The sequence below is a fragment of the Sceloporus occidentalis genome, unplaced genomic scaffold, assembly GCF_023333645.1.
Source record: "Sceloporus occidentalis isolate IW3139 unplaced genomic scaffold, rSceOcc1.0.p SCAF_1, whole genome shotgun sequence".
NCBI lineage: Eukaryota > Metazoa > Chordata > Lepidosauria > Squamata > Phrynosomatidae > Sceloporus > Sceloporus occidentalis.
In genome coordinates this window covers 283,069,925-283,076,848 of record NW_028316981.1, presented here as the reverse complement: position 1 = coordinate 283,076,848, position 6,924 = coordinate 283,069,925, and positions in this window count along the sequence as shown.

Below are 6,924 nucleotides of genomic sequence, written 5' to 3'. Positions count from 1 at the left end.
CTTGCACTTTTGGGAGACTGTATATGTGCTAGAGCCAGTTTAAAATGAGCTGCGTTGCTCCTGTTCAATTTAAAATTAAACTATTTTAAACTATTTTAAACCTTATGATTGGATTTGCATTGTTCATTTCTAAATGGCCACATAGAAGCCAAGGAAATGGTACACTGCTCTGATCAAGATGCACCTTTGACATTAAACGGCTTTCATTTTATTGCTGCTTTTTCCTACCTTTGAACCACTAAGAGGATTGGAGGGATATTGCCCTTTCAGGAAGCTGATTCTGTGTTGTATGTATTAACTAACTTCATAAACTATCTTCTCTCCTCTCATCACTTTAAAATGTTATTATTGTACTAAGCATGAACTTAATCCCAGTTGGCCTGTTTTCAGTCAACCAGTCTAAAGCTTAATTTGGGCTCTGAAATTACTGTTTATTCCTTTTCCTGATGTACACACATTTCTGTAATTTGCCCAAAGATTTGTACAAGATAAAACACACAAAGGGATTAACTGCCTGAATCTAAGGCATCAGTGAAGCCCATTCTGGTGCACAGAGTGCAGTGCTCTGTCAGATTGTCTCTAATACAAATCTGGATTATAAAAATGTTATGTTGTTCAGCCCTTTCTTTTTAGAAGATAAAGCAGGAGTGGGAACACTGTTAGTTGTTGGTCTGTGCCTTCAAGTTGTTTCAAATTTATGGCAATCCTAAGGTAAACCTATCACTGAGTTTTCTGAGGCTGAGACTGTGTGACTTGCCCAAGGACAGCCAGTGGGTTTCCATGACCAAGCAGGGAGTTGAACTCTGGTCTCCAGAATTGTAGTGGAAGGCTCAAACCACCACACCACACAGGCTCCCACTCAGCCTGTTGTCCTTCACATTATCATACAATCATAGAATCTTAGAATGGAAGAGACCGCAAGGGCCATCCAGTCAAACCCCTTGCCATACAGGAACTCACAATCAAAGCACCCCTGACAGATGGCCATCCAGCCTCTGTTAGAAACCTCCAAAGGATGAGACTCCACCACAGTCTGACACAGCATACTCCACTGTCAAACAGATCTTGCCATCAGGACATTCTTCCTAATGATGAGGTGGAATCTCTTCTCCTGTAGCTTGAATCCCTTGTTCTGTGTCCTAGTCTCTGGAGCAGCAGAAAACAAGCTTATTCCTTCTTCCACATGAAATCCTTTCAAATATTTAAACACGGCTATCATATCATCCCTTAATCAACTCTTCTCCAGGCTAAACTTATGCAGTTCCCTAAGGTGCTCCTCAGAAGGTATGGTTTCCAGGCCTTTCACCATTTTGGCCACCCTCCTCTGGACACACTTCAGCTTCTCAGAACTCCAACTCTCAGCATTCCTCGTCACTGGCTATAGGACTCCTGGGAGTTATAGGCCATTATTATCTGGAGGGCTACACTATTCACACACTTGTCAATGCTTTCAGCTTTTTCCTCATAATGTATACCTTGCTTCAAAAGCTCACACATTGCTATAATATACATAACCAATAACTTAGCCGGCAGGCTAATACCTACCAGTTTGGGCAGGCTTTTGAAACGGAATGTATGTAAAGGACCAACCTGGGATGTATTTTAAACAGTTTTACTTTTTAAAATACATATTCTTTTAATACCTATCTATTTTAATATTGTAATAATTTAATTATTTTAATGCACCTTTTTTCTATGTTTTTAATTGTTAATTGCAGAGTCCCAGTTCTTGGAAAAGAGAGGGATACATAGAAATATAATAAATAAATAAATAAATAAATAAATAAATAAATACACTTTAAAAATGCAAGTTGCTAAAATATCAATAATAAAAAATGTATACATGCATGCATTCATCAGTGAACAACACATGTATAATAATGCATATGTAGGAAAAGTGTGCAAATAAATTAATACATTATGAAAATTGTGTACAAATTTCCACATGTGAAGCAATACTAAAGTTTCATAAACTGAGAAGAGCAATGAATGAGAACTGGATTTAAAGAAATGCAACAAAATCAAGACAAGCTGTCTATCCACAGATTACTAGATTTTTGATTTCAAAAAGAGAAGAACCACCAATATTTTTCCTGGGGGGAACTCTGAACCTTTAAATTATAGAATCATAGAGTTGAAGAGACCACAAGGGCATCCAGTCCAACCCCCTGCCTTACAGGAATACATGATCAAAGCACCCAGGACAGATGGACTCTACCAAAAAGGGAGAGTCCACCATACTCTGAGGGAGTGTGTTCCACTGTCAAATGATTAACCATCAAGAAAAAGATGGCAACCTTCTGGCAGGAGCCATTCATTTCCCTGTATTCACTGGGAATACTTTTCAACATCTTTGCTACTCATAGAACAGACTGTTGTTGCTGCTACTCCTGCTGCTGATTTGTTACATTGGTTCTTCTCCCCAGTGAATTGTTACCGGATACACAGTGTTCTGAAATTTTCAGGCAATTAACGGACCATTCCACAAGCCAATCTGATTGTGTAAATTGTTAGTCAGTCTGTCCCAGTTATTCATTTCATGCCCCTCATCTGGTGCCAAAAGAACACTTTTTAAAAAAACATAACGCTCAACAATAAATCTTTTTATAAGAAGACATAGCATTACAAGCTATAATCTAATGAACAAATGTGAAAAATTACATGTTCCAGTGATGAAATAAATTGCCCTATTAACACTTAATCTTATTTCATCAATATTTGATTTGTAGCAATCACTGAGAATAAATGACCCCACAGTCCAGTGATTTTAAAATTATATCCATAGCAGTACTTCCACTTTTTCATCAAAATGTCATTATTTCTGCATTGTTGCTGCTTACGCTCTTAGACTTCTTATGTGAGTAAAGAGTCTAGTCTTTAAAAGTTTGTGTAGGGTTCCCTAGTTCAGCAACAAGGGGACATTTTTAGTTTTATGTCTGTAAGTATATGTTCAATATCTTAAGCCATTCACATTTCTGGGAAATATTCTTAGATGGAATCTTGGATCTTCAGCAGTGGATAATAAAGTGCTGAGATATTCTAAGTGAGCCCAGAAAGATGCAACAAGATGGATTCATTCCCGTATCCATAGTACTCCCAGGCTGTATGGATCAGGCTTCAAAATTGTTTCTCTAACAGAACAGGGATTTGAAATTAAAATACACAGCCCACCTGCATTAAGACCAACTTTAATTCCACAATAGTGTGTATGCTTTTGAGTTCTCCAAAACCTTTCAGGGTTTTTTTTAAGTGTGTGGTGAAGACAATAGGAGTTCGAAAGAATTGACTAGATGGTTAATCCATGAGGTCTGTGGCTACCATATCTAAATCCATAATTTGTCCCCAAAACCTGCCTTGACTTATACATGAGGTTGACTTACAAAAAAGTAATTTTTCCATGCTCTGGTAATATGGTCTATCTTTTGTGGTGGTGGTGGGATTATTTTCTCTTCCTTCTCAGCATGGCCAAGTCCCAAAACAGTGAGCTGTAGTCCAAAATATTTTCTGTATTTGGGCTGGAAAAGTAGAGATTGGGGTGGGGGGGGATAAAAAATATCCAATACATAATCACAAATGAGTTTCTTAAGTGTCAGGAAACCCTGACAAGTGAAATCCTTACACAGGCAAGAATCTCCACAATTCAGTAAAATATCTTAGGCCATCCCTAACTCTTTCGACTGCTCGAAGAGAATCAGGTGCTTTGCAAAGCAACGTTCACTGTAAAGACAAAGGATCTTTTCCACACAAATCACAAGAATGATCATCTTGCAGATCTCCCATTCATACCGATGGACTCTACACTGCAGGGTTATTTATTTATTTATTTATTTATTTATTTATTTATTTATTTATTTATTTATTATCCTGCTTTTCTTCGAAGTTGGGACCCAAGATGGCTCACAATAGTGAGCCCAGCAAGGTGATACAAGAAGGAAAATGAAAAACATTAACTGAAAATCTGGGAAGTCTTAGAAAGTGACTGAGTCTTTGTTGACAACAGAGATAATACTACAGCCTAGAATAAAGCTCTGCTGCGGACACAATACTGCAAACCCTAAGGATATCATTAAGTTAAGATTCACTGTGTATCATGAATATGTTTATTTAAGGTTTGTTGTTGCATTGCAAATCACAGGAACCAAACAATTCAATGCATATGGGGGGTTGTTATTTTTAGGTCTTATTAAAAAGAGAACAGAACAGTTCTGATTAGCAGACTAGAATGAATGTGTGAATTCTGCGTACTTGATCTCCAAAGATACAAAGGGGGGGGGGGGTAATAAATATAAGTATCTTATTTAAATAGAATAGTCTAAATCAATATGGCATTATTGTTGTTGCAAACACAGGTGTATCAATATTTTAAAAAATCACAATCAGCAACTAGACTTTAGCAGGTTTAGCACAGTTCATGCTCACACTCCTGTGTACCAAATCTACAATGTAAATAAGAACCTGTTGCAAACCCACATTTGTGTTGCAAAGTTGAGGCATCCTGAGCTTTTTTATGTTATAAAAGACAAATTGCTCCAGTCATTATTTTATGCAGGGAGTTGTTATTTTGTGTATCTGGTTGTGGATTATGGGAGTTCTAATCCAGCACATCTGGAAGGTTTAAGATTGGGAGAAGCTGCCCTGTTGGATTCATATTCAACGTCTGAGTAACTACAAAGGTTTCCACTGAATGCTGGTCATTAGGGAGCCATGTTGGTATATTGACCTAGACACACTGCTTGGTAAATGTCCAATCTGCATCCTGTGAACAAGTGATAGACTTCTTACTTCTATTTTTTTTTAAATCACAGCACTTAAGTTGAATTTAAGTGTGTTGTGATTTACTTAGAAAAAAAGTTTAAGATGAAGACCCACAGCAGACCTCTGTGGGAAAACAAAATTTATGTGAGGCCCTTGAACATAATCAATATCTCATATGCAATACAAAGTGTGCAGTCTTTAGTGTGTGTATGTTTTGAAAGAAAACTCCTAAGTTTCATTTAAAAAAATGTAATATTGAATAATTGTAGATTAAATATTTAGAAAGATGAATTGTATTGGCAAACTGCTGTGTGTGCCTTAAAAAATCCTTCTTTTCAAAGGATTCAGTAGAAGAAGAAAAAACTGGAGGTCTATGCAGTGAAATTCTTATATTTATGTAATATAATATTTTCTTTACTATCCAGAAATTTTATGTATACATAGTGTTTTGAAGATTGCATTCATACACATATATTCTGTATTTCTGGGATTTTAAAAAATTACTAGTAAATGATCTGAATACTTCATATCTTAGCACTTGTTCAAAGTAATATAGTAACCAGTGGAATAAATTCTGCAGTTCGTTGCCACAAGATGTAGTTAGAGTAGGGCATAAGTCAGAAGCATTTTAGGCGCATTTAGAGCCAGTGAAGTGTAGTGGTTTGACCTTTGGACTATGACTCTGCAGACCAGGGTTCAAATCCTCACTCACTGCGTCACACTCTCTCAGCCTCAGAGGGTGGCAAAGGCAAACCCCCTCTGTACAATTCTTGCCAAGAAAACCCTTTGATAGCTTTGGATTAGGGTCATCATCATTTAAAAAAGACTTGAAGACACATAACAGCAAAATGTGTATATGATTAAAATCTCTCTTTTTTTCATTTTTACATACTACTTTCTAATGTTTTTCTGTCTAAAAACATACAGAGGAAAACCACCAATAAATAACATTAAAAAACCTAAAAAGAAAACAAGAAAACATTTATGCAGTAATCAAGGGAGGAAAGGTTCCAGCCTACTTAGCGAAGGCCCTTTAACATAGTGAACAGGAAAATGCGTATTTTAATGGAAAATAAGGTTCAAAATGCATTGCTTTAGAAAATGTCCTTGCAGAGATGTGCATATTAGGCAACACTATGTACAAAAATTTGAACAATATATTAAGATTTTCATTTTTTTTAATTGAAAGCAAACTTACAATTAGAAAATCAACTGAAATGAACTAAAGTTAAGAACTAAACAGTAAAATTGAAAATGAAACAAACCAACACTGACAGGTTTTTTTCATCCCTGCCTTTGCATAACCCACCATGCCAGAGGAACCTATAATTACAGATCAACTTTCAGTTTATGTTTGCTGCTTCAATAAGGTTTTTTTTAAGAATTTGCATAATACTGTATATACTCATGTATAAGTCTAGAAATTTTAGTCAAACAATTAACCCCAAAAACCTAGGCCGACGTATCCATGGGTCAATGTAAATACTATACTTTAACAATGTAAACAATATACTTTAAAAGGAAACCATACCCTGAAAGGCAAGGGTGCAATCTGTCCTGGAAGCACTGACCACCCTCTGCTCTCTCTTCCATCCAGCCGTTATTGTGAGCCAAAACAGTTATGCCTGCCATAGCTTTGCTTCGCTTTATCCTTTAGATCCCTTGTTGCATGTCCCTACATTTTACCCTCGACTTATCCAATGTTCATAACAAAATCCATAATTTTGCCCCAGAATCTGCCCTCGACTTATACATGAGGTCGACTTATAGTCAAGAATATACAGTACATAGTACATAATATATAATCCATCATTCAGAATATACATGTTTCTACTTCGTTCCCCCCTCCCAGAAATAGCCAAAGAGAAGTTTAACAAATTAAAATTAACAATATTTCAGTGGAATATAGTATTATTAATTTTTTTACCTCTTCATATGTTTTTTCTTCTACAAGAAGGTTAGCTTCAATGATAGCACAGGCTATTCCTTTCTTTTCCCAGTTAACTCTGTTTTTCACTCTACCCTTCTTTACAATGTTCCACTCTTCTCTTTCTTTTTTTTAAAAAAATCATTCATTTCTAATGTTTCCCCAGCAAGCACACAGTTTGACAATGTTGGTTTCATCAAATAAAAGATTAGCAAAGGGACTCAGGGCTGCATGTTTGCCTC